Genomic DNA, 20,673 nt, shown 5'->3' with positions numbered 1-20,673 from the left:
TGAAACCAACCCACAGTCATCTGTCCTTCTCTGAATATAATAATCTACCTGGTTTGATGGCTTTCATTAAATTGCAAAGAGATTTGTGGTTATAACAAGCCCCACTGTGGAAGGGTAATGCATTTTCATATATTTCACACTGCAAAGATTGATGCTTAAAGGAAAGCATGGAAACTGACAGCAAATGTGAGAATATTTGCAGCAGACCAACTTTTTCTTATTGTGTAGCTGGGTTGTCTTTCTCAATTCAGATTAGGGTAAGAAGCAAAGTCTCCATTTGTGTGATTCCATTTGTGTTCCAGTGAGGTAGATAGCCTCAACCTTTGATACTTGGATGTGGGGGGAAATTCATTTTTGTCATCTCTCCCATGCAAAATATAATGTCTGTACTGTGTTAATATGAGCATACATACCGGTAGATTATGATTCCCATAAATAAGTTTCTCCACATTTATGAGCACACTGTATGCAAAAAGGCTCACACAGCAGCATTTTTCTATTATGTTTTGCATCACATGTAATGTACATGTGTGTAGTGCTGTACACAAAGTGGTTCACAAAGCTTCTAACATAACCAAAAGGCAACAGGCGTAAGAACTACCTGTTCATTACCTGACTGCTGTTTTTATTTGCACTCCTTTTTTTCAAAGGCTTCCTCTTTATGCTACTGGAGCTTTGTACCTTTTCAGCAAAAGACACAGGTCATGCGGATGAGATTTTTCTGTTTTGTTTTTCTTTCTAGCCAACACTTTTGTGTATTTCTGAAATTCAAGACACCTCTGATACTAGCAAGGTACTTATCTGTAACGCCATCACTTTGAGGGATTAAAGCCAGTTACTTGTTACACACTTAGATCAAGAGTTATCTGAGTAGAGAGGCTGTCCTGTTAGGGTTGGGGAAATCTGGTTTTGATCTTGAGTTGTTTTGATTTTCTCTGAGAGCAAAACCATGTTATTTTAACTCCTGAATAAGGTGGGCTACCTGGCTGTGTCTCTTTCTCTCTTCTTTGGCAGAAAGGATTAGAAACTTCCACAGAATCAGCTCTCTATTAAAGCAGAGTGCTCTCCATTGAGTGGCAAGGAATGGAATTGTTTTCAGATTATATGTGTGTGTGTGTCTCTCTCTTTCCCACATCAAAGACTTTGATGGAAGTTGTTCACGCTATTGTCAGGAATGCAGGCATCGGCACAAAGGTGATTAGCAAAATTGCTTTTCTACAAGAGAAGCACAAAAAATTATCAAGGGATTAAGGGGGATAAAAAAGTTTTCATTGAATTCGGGGTGCAGTCTTCTCCAAATCATGGTTCATGGGTTTTACTTCACAAAAGTAGCCCATGACAAATCAGAGCGAATAGGTCTTCTGCATATATGTATTTATTAGAAAGAATTATTTGTTTCTACTAAAAAAAGTTTGTTGGTTCTTCTCCTCTGAGGTGTCCACCAACCATTTATTTATTAGAGCAGAAATAGGCCTCTTACTAACTTGTGATGTGTGTAATTAATGAAATAATGAAATACTATAGAGCTGTGACCATTCAGTGAAAAACAAAATTTGTAATCTAAAATATTTCTCTAACAACAGAATTTAGAACAATAAAATATACTGCCATTATCTCTTTCCCTTACACAAACAGTTCATCCAAAATATGATATCGCTCCACTCATCCTGATATTTGACATCTCCCAGTTATTCAGATACTTTCCTCAGCTACGTCCATGTAGCAGTGGGCAAGGGGTATTCAGTTCACCCCTCTTAGAAGACAGGGAAATAGGTGTATGATAATGCTTAAAGATGTAGGCTTGATTGGACAATGGCCTCATGTGTCTTGCCTCCCAATATACTCTGAATAGCACCCAAAATAAGCATATGAGCAAAAACACATGAGTGACTTTGGGGTCCGTCCACAAATCAGTTTAGGCAGAGTACTAAACAGGCTAATTTAAGTTATCTAAGCTGCCTGGCATTATTCAATTGGTTTAAGTTCAAGTACTCCAGTTTAATCTGTTTGTAGATCAGGTTTCTTAATTACCACACAAACCTTAATTCATCCCATTTAATCGATTTTTATTTTATTGCCTCTGTTTACTAAAATGTTCTTAAGTATCTCTTCACAAAGAGATCATTTTAACTTTAATACAAACGATGTCATCTCTCTCTCCCTGCCCCAGGCTATATCAGGCTGTCACTCACCAGCCAGCTGTGGAATTCTGAAAGATTCCATTTAAAATGCTTTACAATTCCAAATGCACAATTTCTAATGCCACAGTGTGACTGCCACACAGATTGAGAAACGCCCCAACCCTTCAGGCTTCAAAGGCCGGACATCCTTGATCTCCAGAAGGAATGTGTTTGAATCCTGGGTCTTTTTAGTGGGCTCTTACAAAGATATTTATTTTAGGAGAGGGTTTTTTCCCCCTTTCACACTTGAAGCCTGACCTTGCTTTTTTAAAAATCAATAGCAAAACTCCCATGTTCTCCTTTGGTAGCAGAATTGGGGCCCATTTCAGTGAAACATTCTTTAGGGTTTGGGGGGGGGTTGGTTGGTTTTTTTTAGTGGGTTGCCGAAAGCTTTTGTCATGAACAATTAGAGCTTCACAGAAAGAGTGCTTGAGCCTACCTCTTATTTATTGCAAAGGCAAGAGTCAAAGAAACAGCCCATAGACTGTGCCCCCCCCTTCAAGAGCTACAGCCCTTTCACTGCTTCTCATGTGGGTTACTTTTGTTGGGTGCTTCTCCTTCAGATACAGAATTATAAGCAACTGTCTTGTTCGTTGCAGGACTGATCTATAACTGCCTATGTTAAGAAACAGGAATTGATTCAGTGCTTGCATTTTCTGTACTTTCCCAGGAAAGAATGGCTCTGTGACTGTCTATTCTCCGATAGCACCTTTGCTGATCAAGGTGTTTGTCACCTGCCTGCCTTCTTCCTTTCCATTCCATTAAATTTATTTAGAAGGTTAGGGTGGGAGTCAGAGGAGTTTATAATAATGCAGTTCTCTGCATGTTATCTCAGAAGGAATCCAGTACACACCACTGTGTATAGGATTGTAGTTTCGTTCTTTTAAAATATATATGAATGTACATCCTTTTTATAGTACCTTTTTACTTTAATAGTTTAAGAGTAAACTTTTACACACACACACACACACACACACACACACCAAGAATAATGTTTTCCAAAAGATTTACTTTTTAAAGTTGAGTTTTAAAGAGTGGCTTACAACATTAGAACCAGCACAACTAAGGTTGCAATCCTATACACATTCATGGTAAAAGGGTGGGTATGAAGTAAGGTGGGAGTATGCTCCATTGAACTCAGTGAGACTTAACTTCTGGATAGACATGTATACGTTTGTGCTTTAAATCATAAAGAAAGAAAATCTGGAAAAAATAGGATCTATGCTTTATAAGCAATATACTACTAGGATACACATAAACAGTATTTTTTAATTTAAAAATCTATACTTGTTGGGTGGCATGATACTTGAGCATAGACACTTGAGGCTACTTTTGATAATACAAAGTGGGATATACATTATTGAAGCCATAACAACACATCTCAACAAGTTATGAAAGGATGCCAGGTGGTGATAAAGGGAGGCTGGTTTAGCCATGATACTGGGTACTTTCATAAAACATTTATTAAAATAAAAACAATCTCTTACTGGACATTATATTGTTGGGTAGTGGGTGGGGTCAGTATTTCTACTTGAGGAGCTGCTGAATACCTCTTGGTCCCTTGTGAAGTCTACTTTGAAGTAGCCTTGATTTTTAACATTTGTTTAAGCCAGCCTCTGATTTTTCAGCTTGCAGGCACAAAGAGTTGATGCTACATTGCTACAATCCTCAATAAATTTATGCAGCTTTTGTACATCCTTGCTGTATAATGCACCACATCTCCCATGGGTGATTCTATTTTTTATGTTTGTTTGTTTTGATCCGAAAAGAACCCCCATCCCTAAATGAAGAATGTTCCCAAGGAAAACTGTACTGTAAACATTGTGAGTACTGTAAACATTCCTGATGGCTTTAACGTCTGCTGTCCAGTGTATGGGTGGGCAGTTCACACAATTTTTGAACACGCACGTGTGTGCAGCATGTCAGATTATAAATTCTGGAAGTGGTTGACTAAACTCCCTTGCCGAGCCCTGCCCAGCCTCAGGCTACCTTAAATCTCTGTACTGGAAGAGAAACATAAAAGGTGGCTTCTCCATTGACTTCTCCATTCAGCTCTCTTTTTCTAATGTCACAAGGAAACATAGCCTGTCTCTTTCCTAAGACTCTTCAACATGGCTGAGTTCTTACACTGAGTCCAACATGGGTCAGATTCCAGATCTGCCACTGGCTGGACCTGAGGCCTATGCTTGCTGGTGTTCATGATGGCAGAGAATGGTTCGCCATCTAAGTAAGGTTATGGCAGAATGGAAACTGAGCACCACCTGTTCCACAGTCAGGTGGCCTTTGGTAGTTATCGCCAATGTGTGTGGAGCGTGCTGTCAATAATCAGTGGCCTTCGTTGCATCTGATTACCGGTAAATTCCATTTGCCAATGTTGCCAAAAAGCTTCCCATTCAGGACAGACAGACAGATATAGTTATATTTGAAATTTCTAACCTGCCTTTCTAAAAGAGACAAAATTAAAAAAATATAACACAATAGCTACAACACTGTTACATTCTTACCTTTTCAAATAGCTGCTGCCTCTAGACCATGAGACAAAATGAGGCATCTGCCTCAAGCTGCAGATGCTAGAGGGAAGTAGTGTGGCTTCTACTGTTCCTTCTGAACCTCCAGCTGCTACCAGCTAGTGGAAGGCAGGACTGTGTGTGTCACCCAGTCCACCTTGCACTCTCTAAGCTAGCCTGCTGTCTTCAAGTGCAGTGGAGGGCACTCACATTGCCAGTTTTTTTGGTAAGATTGAACTTACAGTCTTAACAGCTTTTGTATAGGGAATTGGGGCACACGGTCTTCTCTGCCTCAGGCAGCAAAATGTTTTGGGCTGGCCTTGAGCAGCAGCAACAACAACAATGTGGGATAGACACAAAACCTAAAGAAACAGAAATGCACACAGTGAATGAGCATTCTGATGGACTGGAGGAGACTCAATTAATGACAGTTGTGAAAACCTAAGGCTTGGAGGAACACAAAGAAAGATGAGATGGTTAACTTGATCGGAGCACCACCAAAGTGGTTAAGAAGGGCAAGGACAGAGAAGAGACCTTTGGATTTGACAGCAAGGTCATCTAAAATTTTAGCAATGACAGTTTCAGTGGCATATAGGGGATGGAAGCCAGATCACTGGCAAGGGGGTGAGGCAAGAGTTAGAAGAGAGAAAAGTGAACAACATGTTCTAGATATTCGGAAGTCAAGATTGTCCAGTAGTTACAGGGTGAAGGTGGGTCAACATAATGTTTTCTTGAGAACGGGGGAGACAATGTGTATTTTAAGGAAGGAGTCAAAGGAGAAAGATGTGATGTTGGTGGGATGGGAAATGGGGATAATGGTAGAGGAAACAGAAACCAGGAAGGAATAGGATCAAAGTGACAAGTGGAGAGGAAAAATGAGGAAACAGAATGGCTACCTTGCCAAAGGAATCTGTGGTAGTGGGGAGCACTAAAGGTACAGAATGGAGCAGAATTTCCTGAAACTGAGACTGGCTTCTCCCGAAAAGCTGAGTTGCTTATTCTAAAACCCTTGCTAAACATGACTCCTTTCTGGATGACTGAAACCCTGCACTTTCTGTGATAGCACCAATCCAGCACCAATAGCATGTATCCAGATCCTATATGAAGGAAAGTGAAGTGACATTCTTGCAGGGACGAAAACTCTAGTGTTGGCAGTTGTAAAAAAATAAAAATAAATAAATAAAATCAAGGGAAAGGTGTGTTTCCCTGCTGGAAGCAGAAGCACAGCCTCAAGGAAAAAAAGATGCAAACAAAATACAGCAACCCAAATAAACAATACCCCCCAAAATGCTCTGTCTCTTTTCCCCATCCAGTGTTGTGCCCACAGTCATTTTACAAAATTCAAATCTAACATAGTTATTATAGTCCTCCGTTTCCGGGCGCTCTGGCTTCCATCAAGGTGTTCCGTTGTGCCAGAAGTGGTTTAGTCATGCTGGCCACAAATGCTATCCTGCACTTTCCAAAGCATTTCTCCTGCACTTTCCTAATCACAAAAGGTGTTCTCAGATTGTTGCTATTTTGGAGTGAGATTCATTCGCATATCTGCAAATTCAGGTTGTGCAATTAGAGGTGATTTGGATCTCTTTCCCAGATCACTTGCTTTCTCCAAATTCAGATTGTTTGCAATAAGGAAAGTGTCTGGGAAATGCACTGGGATGTGTGGGGTAACATTTACTTGATGCAGTGTCTAACCTCCCTGCAAACAAATCAGAGTGAATGTTAAATACTGTAAATACCTAACATCATTCAATATCTCCAAAGAAAAATCAGAATGAATGCTCAATAAGTAGGCCATCTGGAAAGTGACCCAAAGGTCTGGTTTTGGGGAGGGAATGGGTTTGTTGCACAAGAGCTCCAAATCAACTGTTAATAGTGCAACACAAATTTGTTGTTAGGTGATTGAACCTTGGTCTACCTGATTCTGCAGATTTACAACCTGAGGCTGCCCCTTTAAGGCTTGATGCACTGACATAAACATTTGCCCTCCCCTTTCAGAAGAAAGAGTCTGCTTTACACCCTTCCAAGGTATGCCTCTCATCTCTCTGCCTCCTCTCCCTTGCACCATCCCTCCCCACTCCACTTCAAACCATGGGAAAAACCTCACTAAAGAGACTTGCCGACCAAGGGACCGTTTCGTTGCATTGTGTTTTCCAGCTAGACCTGAACAGACTGAAATCAATGCAGCTCCCTCCATCTACCCCCCTCCCTTGTGCTTTTTCCCCTTTCTTTTTCCTTTTTTTTTGTTCCTCTTAGTTTGTGCCCTCTGCCTTAAACAAGCCCAGTTTAGTTACATCCCCATAGCAATGAAGTGTCCAGCAGCTTCTGTTTCTTGTAAAAACACAGGTCTTTTTCATGGGGCTCAAGTGCCTCGTCAGTTCAAAATGCCCAGAGAGCAAGGGGGAGCGCAGCTTGCAGAATCAGAATGCATCTGTTTTAAGGATTTCTAATACACTCATCACCATGGTATCTGAGTGCTTTTGTATCAATATAATACATGACACCAGGCATCCATTGTGGTATAGAACTACAGAGCAGAGTTACTAGAAAATTACATGCAGAGTTACTAAAAAATAAGCATGCAACTGTGTGTGTGTGTTTGTGTGTATACATGTATGTATGTACTTATATTTCATCAGAGTTGATGTCTAACACTGCAGTCAATGAGACTTACTTCTGAGTAAAGATGTTTGGGATACCCAGTGCTTTTTTCCTAAAAAAAATGTTTAGGGGAACTCTCATTTTGACTCAAGAAAATCACCATTTTATAGTTCAAATTGGGAAAAGTAAATACAGTAAATGGACAAAAGTACAAAGATTCTCATACCCCTAAAGAGAAAAAAGCACTGGGGATACCATTGTAGAAGCTAATATTTTGGCCTTACTAGAGGCAATAAAACATTCTCAGTTGAATTGGATGACACTAGGATTTGACTAGCAGCTTAAGTCTGCAAAAATTTAAACCCACGTATATTACGTCCATGGTTAACACCATTATCTGAAATAAACTGGATAAGTTTGTGCCAGGCGCTAATGTTTAAAAAATGCTTCTGCTTTGTACCACTTTTATTTATGCTGATACAAGTTTCTTGCTGTTATGTCAGGAGTTGTACAGAATCTTGAATGTGGCAGAAAATTTTGAAGATTTGGGTCATTGCAGAGCAATCTGTTCCTTGAAAGAAAATGGCAGGCTGTGCATTGCAAGTGAACTTGCTCCTGTTGGTGTGGTGTCAGAACAAAAGTGGAACAAATTTGTATGTAAACACCTGTATATAAACACCATTGGGATGACTGGATCAACAGAGCTATGCCTGGCTATAATTTCATGCACAGACATTTTGCACTTAGTAATTACATCAAGAATTGCACAGTTGTGCAGCACCTCATTTTGTCTAAATGTTTTTGGTGAAGTTGCACAAATCCAAAAAGAAAAAAGAAAAAAAAGGAGGAAAGGAGGTGGGCAGGTGCTTCTCAACTTATCATCCCATCTGTGGAGATGATCTGTTTCCAGAATGGTGGTACTGACTTGTAGAGCTATCCAATAATTGCAAACTACAAGCAAAATTACCATTTACTTTCCATGCTACTGTATCAGGAATATTGTGCTTTTTCTTTATGTGCATCCTGTTTTGTAATGTCCAAACCAATGGATATGCAATGGGTGCTTTGGATATTTGAATACATTCACTATAACCCTTGTAGTAGGTATCCTTTTATAACCCCATTAATTTTTATCAGTCTTTTGGTTAGTGCCAGAATGCCTTTGTAGCTATAATTCAAATTTTACTGAGACACACTGTAGGTGTAGTGCTATAACACCATAATTGCTATACAATAACAACATTATAGAGCTATAATACTAGAATACAATTTTTTTAAAAATTGTAAAGGTAAAGGGGCCCCTGACCATCAGGTCCAGTCATGTCCGACTCTGGGGTTGCGGCACTCATCTCGCTCTATAGGCCGAGGGAGCTGGCGTTTGTGTGCAGACAGCTTCTGGGTTTTGTGGCCAGCATGACAAAGCTGCTTCTGGCGAACCAGAGCAGTGCACGGAAACGCCGTTTACCTTCCCACCGGAGCGGTCCCTATTTATCTACTTGCACTTTGATGTGCTTTCAAACTGCTAGGTTGGGAGGAGCTGGGACCGAGCAACGGGAGCTCACCCCGTTGCAGGGATACGAACCGCCGACCTTCTGATCAGCAAGCCCTAGACTCTGCTGAAAAAAGCCAGACTTCCTGTGGTTTGAGAAAAGATGAAGACCAACAGGGAAAATCTATGATGACAGTGTTGTGTAGATTTCCCCAGAAAAATTGAGTGAACAAAGCATAGCAATCACTAATGTCTAGTGTGGAAGTACCTGAAAATGTTGATGTGTGCCTTCAGCCACATACAACTTAGCAGCCTGACACCTGTGATACTGACTTCTATCTTTAGCATGGTGGATACAAGGCAAAAGGGTTGTTACAAGTCAGACTAGGCAGGTACAATGTGCATCAGAATCACTTTATCCTTCTGATAAATAACTTGTGCAGGCACAGGAAAAAGATATTGTTGATTTTTTGTGCAGCCTTATTATCTATTTCTAGTATGTCAGAAAGGTTTTAGGCCTGCAATTTTAAAAGTACACTACTACTTATTATTTATCAGTTGCTTTACTTATAATAAATAATATACCCAGTTACAATCCAGTTATATAATAAGCGGTATATCCCCAGCCTCCCAAAAGTTTAATAACCACAGCCTCCAAAAGACACCTCAAATTAAAATGGTTAAATTCTTCTGGATTTACAGAGGAATTCAACTCACCCATATCAGGCAGTAAGGGGGTTGTGTTATCTTGCGGTAACACATTCCATAGTTTAACTAAGTGCTGTGTGGAGAAGGACTTTCATCTGTCTGTCCTGAATCTCCCAACATTCAGCTTTATTGAATGGTCCGGGGTTGTAATATTATTTTATTTATTTATTTATTTATTTATTAAATTTGTTAGTTGCTTCGTCTTGCCAAAGACAACCCAAAGTGAGTTAGTATGAGTATTTCTCTGCATGGTGTATAATTTTACAGAAATTATAATAATCACTATTAAACTTTCCTCACTGGGCTCTTTGCTCCATCTCTGCGATCATTTTGGTTGTCCTTTTTCAAACCTTTTCCGGCTCTGCAAGATCCCTTTGGTAGAACAAAAAACAGAACTGTACCTAGTCAAAATGCAGTCATGCCATAGATTTGTGTAGTGGCAATATGATATTGGCAGGACCCCCCCAAAAAAAAAACCATCCCAAAATGAGCCCTGGGATGGAATTCACTCTTTCACTGCTGGGGCAACATCATCATCAAGCCATCCACAATGACCCCAATATTTCTTTCATGGTCAGTTGCCTTCAGTTTAGATCCTACAGCTCAGTTGGTAGAGCAGGAGACTCTTAATCTCAGAGTCGTGGCACACTGGGCAAAAAGATTCCTGCATTGTAGGGGGTTACATTAGATGGCCCTCACGGTCCCTTCCAACTCTGCTGTTCTATAATTCTATTATTCTATTCATGTATATGTGATGTTAGGGGCTTTTGCCACAATGTGCATCACTCTACACTTGCTTGCACTAAATCAATTTGCCATTTTAATGCCCATTGGAGAGGTTTTAATGGAATCAAGCAGTATATAAATTTTCTTAACTAAATGAATCCTTTTTGAGGCCCTTACAATCCCTTTTTGTTTTTGCCACGCTGGACAATTGGCTGTCCTCAGCAAACTTGCCCACCTCACTGCTCACCCCCCCCCCAGCTCTCCAGTCATTATGAACAAATTAAAAGTACAGGTCCCTGTCCCAATCCTCAGGGAATTCCACTTCTTACATCCCTCCATTGTGAGAACTGTCCATTTATTCCTGTTCCCTGCTTCCTGTTCTTTAACCAATTACTGATCCATAGGAGGACCTATCCTCTTATCCCATGACTGCTAGGTTTACTCAGGGGTCTTGGTGAAGCTTTATTGAAAGCTTTTTGAAAGTCTATGTACACAATGTTGACTGTATCACCCCTATCTATATGCCTGCTTGACACTCAAAGAATTCTAAAAGACTAGCTGGAAAGGACTCATCCTTGCAAAAGCCATGTTGTCTCTGCTTCCCTTGATCAACATTAGAAATTTTGTAAAGGAGGAAACAGCACCCATAGCTATGTTGGGCCCAAGCTGGGGATGATTTTTAAAAGCACTCAGTTGTGCTTTGAAGACAATAGGACACCACTCCTGATGCTGGAGCAACATTGGAGCCTGTCTTATGCTATGGCAGACTATTCGCCCCATTTCTCAAGTTCTGCAAGTTCTCAAGCAGATGTCATATAATCTTCTATAATCCTCTTAAACTGAAGATCCCGGGAATTGAACCTGGGACCTTTGGCAGGAAAAGTATGTGGTCTGTCACTGAGCTACAGTCCCTCCCCTAATATGTTCCAAGGTGTTGCTGTTTAGTCGTTTAGTTGTGTCCGACTCTTCGTGATCCCATGTACCAGAGCACGCCAGGCACTCCTGTCTTCCACTGCCTCCCACAGTTTGGTCAGACTCATGTTCGTAGCTTTGAGAACACTGTCCAGCCATCTCGTCCTCTGTCGTCCCCTTCTCCTTGTGCCCTCCATCTTTCCCAACATGGGTCTTTTCCAGGGAGTCTTCTCTTCTCATGAGGTGGCCAAAGTATTGGAGCCTCAGCTTCACGATCTGTCCTTCCAGTGAGCACTCAGGGCTGATTTTCTTCAGAATGGATAGGTTTGATCTTCTTGCAGTCCATGGGACTCTCAAGAGTATCCTCCAACACCATAATTCAAAAGCATCAATTCTTCGGCAATCAGCCTTCTTTATGGTCCAGCTCTCACTTCCATACATCACTGCTGGGAAAACCATAGCTTTAACTATACAAACCTTTGTCGGCAAGGTGATGTCTCTGCTTTTTAAGATACTGTCTAGGTTTGTCATTGCTTTTCTCCTAAGAAGCAGGCGTCTTTTAATTTCGTGACTGCTGTCACCATCTGCCGTGATCATGGAACCCAAGAAAGTAAAATCTCTCACTGCCTCCATTTCTTCCCCTTCTATTTGCCAGGAGGTGATGGGACTAGTGGCCATGATCTTAGTTTTTTTGATGTTGAGGTTTTTTTTGAAGTTGAGTTTTTAAAATGTTTTTTTTGATGTTGATGCTCCAAGGTACTCGTATTTTAAAACAGATGGCTGCATTAACTACGGAACAACCATCAAGGGCAGTCCCACAAACGGCACATTCCAGTAGTCCAGCCTCAGGGCAACTGCACATGCTAAGACTGTAGATGATTACCTACAATCAATGTTGTGCAAAGAGAAGATTTTGAGTAAATGCAAATGATCTGCCTTTTTATTGTTGGGGTTACCCCACTACCACTGCACAGGGTGAAACAAATTATCTATGCCAGCAGATTTTTGAATCATAGAACTGTAAAGTTGGAAGTGCCCTGAGAGTCATCTAGTCCAACCCCCTGTAATGCACGAATCTCAGCTAAAGCGTCCGTGACAGGTGGCAATCCAACTTCCGCTTTAAAACCCCTGAGGAAGGACAGTTTTACAAATCAATCCAGTTCAGTTCCATGCCAGGAGCACCAACCACTGGTCCCGACTCCATCCCAGCTGCCAGCACTTTGCTGCCTTCTCCTTCCGCAGCTGCCACAGCCCTGAGCATGCAAAGATCAAGCCATTGCCACTGCCAGCTCAGCTCCCGGGAGTCCACTGTCTCCTGAGGGAGTCCATTCCACTGTTGAACAGCTCTTACTATCAGGAAATTGTTCCTTATATTTAGTCAGAATCTTCTTTCTTGTAACTTGAAGCCATTCGTTAAGGTCCTACCTCCAGAGCAGGAGAAAACAAGCTTGCTCCTTCTTCCATGTGACAGCCCTTTAGATATTTGAAGGTGGCTAACATATCTGCTCTCGGTCTCCTCTTTTCCAGGTTAAACCTACCCCATACTCAACCGTTTCTCATAAGGATGTTTTCCAGACCCTTTTATTATCTTGTCAAGATCCTATTTTCCAATATCCTTCTTTGTACTATTAAAAGGCAACAAATGGTCAATTATTGGTTTATGATCAAAAATTTTACCACTAGGCTGGAGTGGAATGGGGAAACAGAAGGGAACCACTGGGGTAATCTGTTTCAGGGGCCAGAAGACATTAGGTTGTCTCTGTAGTTAGGATGGAGAAGGGAAAGCATGTAAGAAATGTGAATTACTATTGTTGCCATTGTTATTGAATTGCAATTCCAATGGGATTTACAATAAAAACAACTAACAATAAGTATTAATACAGAAAACAACTAAAGGCAGGTTTTTAAATAATACAAATAAGCATTCAAGGCGTGTGTGTGTGTGTGTGTGTGTGTGTGTCTTACCTGTTTAGTGAAGATATCTATCTATACTATAAAGAGTGGGTGGCTGTCTTATATCAACAGGGATGCTGTTCCACAAAAGAGGAGCAGCCACCTGCCTTATGGGAAACATGAACCCGCTCTAACATACGCACCGTCCATTTGAAGCACATCCAAAGCACGCCTCCCCAAAGAATCCTGGAAACTAGTTTGATGATGGTGCTGGGGATTGTATCTCTATGAGGGGTATGCTACAAATCCCAGGAAGCTTTGGGAGCAGGAGATTTGCTTTCAGTGTATGGTGTGCACAAAAGTGTGGGTGCAGGAAGAAGTGGGACTCTACCAAACAGAGTTACAAACAGACACAAAGTTCCACACAATTCTGTAGAGAGAGCAGAAAGGGATACCTGCAGCCAGTAGGCTCATATAGTCCAAACCCCATCCTGACAATAGGTACCCTAGATCCCCAAAATATATCTAAGCATTTCCATCCAGCAGTTTTTCCTAATGTTTAACTTTTCCCACTTCTATTGAATATCAGCCTTTGAAATATAGGAATATTTTCGCCCAGTCTTCTTTATCTCCACTTCCTTGTATTTTCTTTATCATTGCTCTCTGAATGCTGATTATTCTTAGAGGCAGAAGCTTCCAGAGTTTAAAAATAAGGTTGTGAGCAGGGTGGGGTTGCTTTTTGGGTGGGGGACTGCTGCTGACCTTTTCCCATCTAGCAATTCCTTCTGTCCCAGTGCAGAATGACAATGGGATCCCAGTGACAGGGCAATTGGAACCCCCTGTTTACATCACAGCAGTTTTGGTGGGATTTTGCTGCTCCCCCCCCCCAATCCTCCAGAGCACCTTGCAAGCAAAAACCAACCAGGCCCGGCTTTCCCAGCTCACTCCCCTCTTCTTCTTCTTCTTCTGTTGTTGTTGTTGCAGTTGCTGTTACTGTTTGTTTCCATTCGCTCCCCTTTTATTCTCCGTTTCTTTTCCCCCTTTCTTGACTCTGACGGGGGCTCCCTTTTGTGCACAACAAGCCCTTCTGATCTCCATGAAAGGCGAGCCCATGTCATTCTTCCAGATCATCATTGTATGACATGTTTTTATATCAGGCTGACAAAGGAGCTATTTGATCAGGGGGTATGGTGTGTGATTGTAAGAAATTCAGCTTGCCGGTGGTAACCATTGTTCCCCAAAGCGGCTCCCTGACCCCATTCTATTCAAGAGAAAACTCCCTTGGAGTGGCCCCTATTCATTGAGGAACACCAGTCCACAGTCTCACTCCGGGAGCATGCTCAATTCAGAGGCATGTCACTGATATTGCCCATCGGCCAGCATTTAACTCTTTCATTGGCATTGGATTTCCAGCACATCAGCTGTTATCACAGTGATGGACTCAAGGGGTTTAGCGAGGCATCCCAGCTCACTTCAGCTCATCTTATCTTGAAGAAACTGAACCTCCCTTTCAAAAGTCAGGTTGGGAAATCATCCGTCTGCTGCTTTCCATACTGCCTGGCTGAGTTTCACACCCTCATAATAATGACTGAAAGCATTACACAATTCATCAGCAAATGGTTCTGTTCATTCATTAACTTCAGGCTTTTTTTTAAAAGTTTGTATTCTGTAAAGGAAGTTTGGTGATTATTGTCTGGTAGAAAACACTATGCTTTAAATAAAAATAAAAATGTCGTGATCTTGATCCAGCAGCCCACTGCAAATACCGTAGCTCTTTGATGTGGGCACAATATTTTCCACCCAAAAGGTTTCACCATTCACTTCTATGGAGGTGCAGCTTCCTACATGCATTCTTTGCTTCCCTTAGTGAATACATGAATTCCTTCTGTACATTTTGGCCCACAAAAGATATCTGGATCAAAGTAAACTGGCTAAGTTATCTTCCAGATAACAAGTGATTTCTTTGTACTATGTATACAAAAAGGAAACGCTATCTCTACAAACTACCAAATGTAAGTTGTATTTAGACATGGGGGTGCTGATCTTGAATTGACTGTTAATTAAAGGAAAGCACTTGATTTAAAAATAAAAATTTGAAAACCTAAATGGGGTGACAGCCCTACTTTTCCAGCATTTATATTGAGGCTACCCAAAGACTGTCAGCATTTGCTTGTTTCAGACACAGACTGGTCTTGTCCTCCCCAAATTCCTGCATGGTCCTAGACTCCAGTACAGGGATGGGGAACCTGTGATTCTCCAGATGTTGGATGCCTTAGCCAGCAGAGTCAGTGATCAAGGGGGATGGGAGTTGTAGCCAACCACACAAGTTCCCAAGCCCTGCTCTAGCAGTAAGTGACTATCCTATGCTCTGCCCATTTCAAAGAGGCTGAGCTTGGTCAGAAGGAGATGTCTCTTCTTCTCAGGAACACTGCTGATGTAGCCTCCACTGCAGCCTCTCAGAAGCAGAAGGTATCTGGCTGTAGCTTTCAGGATCAGATAGTCAGGATGACGAAGAGATGTAGAAATAACTCTGTCCTTCTCCATTTAAACTGCCTCTGTATCCATGCCTACTACTGCCTAGAGCTTGCTCATGGCAGGTAGACATTAATAGAAACATTATGAACATCCAAACAATGGATCTTTTCATTGAAACTCATTCAGAGGGTGAATGAACACAAGAAGAGTTGTAGCTCATGGGAAGAACATCCACTTTGCATGCAAAAGGTCCCAAGTTCAAGCTCCAGCATCTCCAGGTAGGGCTGGGAAAGATTTCTGGCCTGAAACTCTGAATAGTCACCATCAGTAACTGGAGACTGAGCTAGTGGGCCAATGGTCTGATGCAATATAAGACAGCTTCCTTTGTTCCCATACAGATACCACCAGTGTGACAAATGGCAGAACTGCCCTCTATGCATGTATGCACATCTTGTTATTCTAAATTTTAAAGTCAGTGAAGGCCAAGTCATAACAAAATATCGCATCATACAATTTCCAAGTAAAGTATCAAAAATAGCAACATGGGGTGGGGGAGATATCACATCAATAACATCCCCAATAATCTGGTTACTCAGACATATGTTTCCAGTTTAAACATCAATGTGTAGTGAGCAATGCAAAATATATTGCTTCAAAGATTGAGACACAGGAATGAAATTTGATGGGCATGTTAATATCATGATCAAGTGCAAGCTCTGTGTCCATTTTCAAGAAGGCCAGGAAATATGTAAAACACACAGTAATGCAATATTTCCCTTAAGCACTGGGATATCATAACGAAACTTGGTGTGTCATTTTACAACAAAAATTCTTCATTTGAAATTTGATCAACCCCTGTGCTTGTTTTATGGAGAGGGAGAGGGGGAGAAAAGGCAAAATAGATTGAAATATGATCCCTGAAATAAAGCCACTCCAGAACTGTGCTCTATTAGTTTGCAATGGGAAGAGAAATTTTCTAGCTCCGTGGCTGAAGAGACAAAGTGAACACCTGGCTTAAGACACTGGAGGCAATCCTGAGTATCCAGCCAGCCAACATGTGCATTTGTCTGTCTGTCTGTCTGTCTGTCTGTCTGTCTGTTTCATTTATCATTTTAAAATTGAGTTTGTTTGACTCAGTGCTTCCAGGCTGTAACTATTTTTGAGTGGGATTCAATCACATCCTGGCAAATTCAGGTTGCACATTTGCAAGTGAGCTCCTGCACAACAAACCCATTTTCCCCAAAGATCATGCTTTTTGCAATAAGGAAAGTGACAGAGAAATGCACTGGAAGTGGGATGAAACTTGTTTGGATGCAACATCATTAAAAACAAACAAAACAGAATGATTGCCCATTCAATCACTGGCAAATAGCCAACGTTTTCTAAACTCCCTGCAGACAAATCAGGATGCTCAATAATCAGGTCAGGAAACACTATTGGGGTATTTATCATGAGGTCCGTGTGTCTCATGCAAACAAAAAAACATGTTGCCGACAACCTGTTGTGATATCTCCCATTTGCAAATTAAACCACCTCTACACACACACACACACACACACACACCTGGTCTGGAAATAACCCATAGCAAGATAGGCCAGGAATTGACCTGTTATAAAACCAAAAATTTTCATCCACCCCTAATAAAAAATGATTACAGAACTATGGGGTGGATATGATAAAGGTAAAATTGAAGAGATATTGGGAAAGTAGGGGGAGGCAGAGTTGAAGGGAAGATTGGTTTCTAACAGCCCTGGCTTCTATCTCATTCTGGGCACTGAAATAAACTATTATAACTGATTCAAAAATGGGATGGGGGGAACTGCAAATCATTTGTAGCACTTAATGGCTTTTGTAAGCAGTTCTGAGAGCCTTTTTAGCTAAGAGGTGAGATATAATGCCTCAAATAAATAATATTGTTTTGTTGTTGTTTTAAAAAAAACTGTTCGAAGAAAGTATCCTAAAACAATAATTAATTTGTTCCATTATTACTTAGGTAATGTGTGAGGGACAGGGGATATCGCGAAGTCCCTCCCCTCCTGAGTTCAAGCCCGTCCCCGAGCAAAGGGGAAAGCAGGGAGAGTTCCGATTCCAGTGGGGAAGCAGGAAGTCGTGTCCGAGGCTCAGGCAAGGTAGAGGAGCCAGGGTCCCAGGTGGGACAGGAAGGGGCAAGCAAGGGGGGAAGACCCATCCCTCCAACTCCAGAATTACGCAGGAAGAGGAGGGGCAAGAGGATGGGTCTGCCAAAGCTTTTGTGTTGGAGAAAGACGCGCCAAAAGCCATTAGGAGGTTCTGAAACCGACTGACAACATCGCTCCGTGTAAATAGCAATGACTTGAGCACTGTAAATACGCAGCACCAATAAAAGAATAAAATGCAGAGCTGCGTAGCGTCGTTACTCTGAAGTAGTCCACTCCGGCCACTGTGACAGCAACCTCCTAATCATTTTTGGGCTACTTCGGAGTTGCCGGGATGAGCGTGTCCGAGGCGGAGAAGTGGCGGCAGATCGCTGAGCAAGCCCAGCTAGAACTGCAACAGCTGTCGCTGCAGGCGCAGGGAGAATTGAAGGCAGCTAAAGAGGAGACTAAGAAGGTCCAGGACGACCGGCTACAACTTGCGGAACAGGTGAGAGAGCTCCAGGAAAAAGAGCAGCATTTAAGGGCGGTGGCGGTAGACCTCCAAAACAAGCTGGATGCAGAGAAAAACAAGGCGGGAGGGGCTCCCCAAGTCCAAGTGCTGCCAGGAAGGAGAGCAGGGACCCTTGTAAGCAAGTTCAATGGAGACCCGAAGGAGTTTCAGGGCTTTGAGACTGAGATCGTGTATGCTCTTGAGCTGCACCAGAATGAGTTCCCCGATGATGAGCACAGAGTAGCGTTTATTGTGGAACATCTCACCGGAGCAGCCAGGGAGTGGCTAAGACCATTAATCGCAACCAAGAATCCTTGCATGAAAAATGTCCAACAATTTCTAGAAGGTTTGAGGACGATGTATTCGTCCGATAGTCATTTGGACCAGACTAAGGAGGAACTGCATAATTTACGCCAAGGAAATATGACAGTTCGCGCATATTGGGCGAAATTCACCATGCTGGTGCACAGACTGGGGTGGGTTTTGGATTCGCCTCCCATGCAAGCTGCGTTTTACTTGGGTTTGAGCGAGGAGGTGAAGGATGAACTCTCGAGAGGTCCAAAGCCCAGTACTATGGATCAGCTGAGCAAAGCAGCTCTGGCGGTGGGGGTGAGGCAGGAATCCCGGTGGAACGACAAGCAAGCGACGCGCGCAAAGCGGGCTTGGTTCCCACGGTCGCAGGAGAAGCCACTCCCTCAACAACCCTTTCAGGCCACGCCTGGAGCCAGCCAGGACCAGGAGCCCATGCAGATTGATAGCGCGCGCGCGCGGGCTTTTCAAACCCCAGCGGCGCCAAGACGCAAGGAGGGAAGGGGCGGGAATTGCTTTCTCTGCAACTCACCCCAGCATCTCGTCAGAGACTGCCCACATCGCAGGGAGTGGCAAGGAAAGGCGGGAACGGTGGTGCCCTCCCCCACTGACGCAGCACCACAGCAGGGAAACGGGAAAGCCTGGCTGCAGGAGACAAGGGGCAGCAGCCAGGCACAGTCAGCAGACAACAGCCCCAGCCCGCCCACCCGCACAGAGAGGTGCAGAGCCAGCCCACCCCTCCCAGAGCAGGAGTGGTTCTAGAAGTGACGCTAACGCTCCCAAATGGCTATCCCCTGACGGTCCTCGCCTTAATTGACAGTGGGGCGTCCGCCAACTTCTTCTCGAGAAGCTTTGCAGACGAGCACCAAATCCAGCTTTTGCAGTTGGATTTTCCTCTGCACGTAGCAACCATTGACGGCAGGGAGCTGCTGGGAGGGGCCATCACACATCAAACCCCCCCCATGAGAATGACGGTGGGAAGGCACTCAGAGACACTGGCGTTCAACGTCACCACCATCTCAGACCCCCCCATCGTCTTGGGCATGAGCTGGCTGGCGCGCCACGACCCCTCCATCAGTTGGCACCAGAGATGCATCACGTTTGGGTCAGACTTTTGTCTGGAACATTGCATGCAGCACCAACCAGGGGAGGGGCCTCCGATAGCCACGGTGGCCACCATGCATATCAAAGGGGGTGAGGCAATACCCAAGCAGTACTGGGACCTGCAGGAGGTCTTCAGCGAAGCGGAGTCCGACCACCTACCCCCGCACAGGCCTTTTGACTGCCAGATCAACCTGGTGCCAGGGGCGACGATACCCCCAGCCAAGCTGTACGCCATGTCAGACCAGGAGCTGGAGGATCTGCGCGCTTTCATCGACAAGAACCTCAAGCGGGGGTTCATAAGGGAAAGCAAGGCAGCAGGGGGCAGCCCGGTCTTCTGGGTGGACAAGAAAGACACGCAACAGCGCCGTCTTGTGGTGGACTTTAGACGGCTGAATTCGGTGACAGAGCCCGTGGCTTTCCCCATGCCCAGAGTGGATGATCTCCTGACAGCGGCACGCAGGGGCAAGATTTTCACCAAGCTGGACCTAAGGGGGGCGTACAACTTGATCAGGATCCGGGAAGGAGATGAATGGAAAACCACGATGTTCACGCCTCTGGGCTCTTTTGAATATCTGGTGATGCCCTTCGGTTTGCAAGGGGGCTCAGCATGCTTCCAGGCCTTCATGCACCACGTCCTGGGGTCCCTCCTCTTCAGGAAATGCTTGGTCTTCCTAGATGACATCCTTATCTACTCGAATGACCCAGTGCAGCATGTGAAAGATGTCAGAGAGGTGTTGCAACGCCTGAAGGAGAACCACCTGTATGTGAAGCTGGAGAAGTGCAAGTTTCACACCAAAGAGGTGGACTTCCTGGGCTACAAGCTGTCAGACAAGGGGCTGGCGATGGACAAGGACAAGGTGCAGGCCATCCTGGACTGGCACAGCCCCAGGACGCGCAAAGATGCCCAACGCCTACTGGGCTTCGCTAACTTCTACAGGAAGTTCATCAAGAACTTCTCTCGCGTTACGGCTCCCATCACGGACTGCCTGAGAGGCAAGCAGAAGTTCAAGTGGACACCAGAGGCGCAAGCAGCGTTCGAAAGCCTCAAGAGAGTGTTCGCCTCAGACCAAAACCTGTTCCATGTGGTGCAGGACGCGCCCCTACGCATTGAGACAGATGCTTCTGAAAAAGCTGTGGGCGCAATTTT

General features: G+C 43.4%; 1 long non-coding RNA gene across 1 annotated transcript in view; it reads left to right on the top strand.

The window, feature by feature from the left end:
• The window catches only part of LOC132592156 (uncharacterized), a 91,258-nt gene that overhangs the window by 3,393 nt on the left and 67,192 nt on the right, over positions 1–20,673 (top strand). The window lies entirely within an intron of this gene.

Source organism: Zootoca vivipara, chromosome 5 (genome assembly GCF_963506605.1).
Source record: "Zootoca vivipara chromosome 5, rZooViv1.1, whole genome shotgun sequence".
Taxonomy (NCBI): Eukaryota; Metazoa; Chordata; class Lepidosauria; order Squamata; family Lacertidae; genus Zootoca; species Zootoca vivipara.
This window is presented reverse-complemented; position numbering and strand designations above follow the sequence as displayed.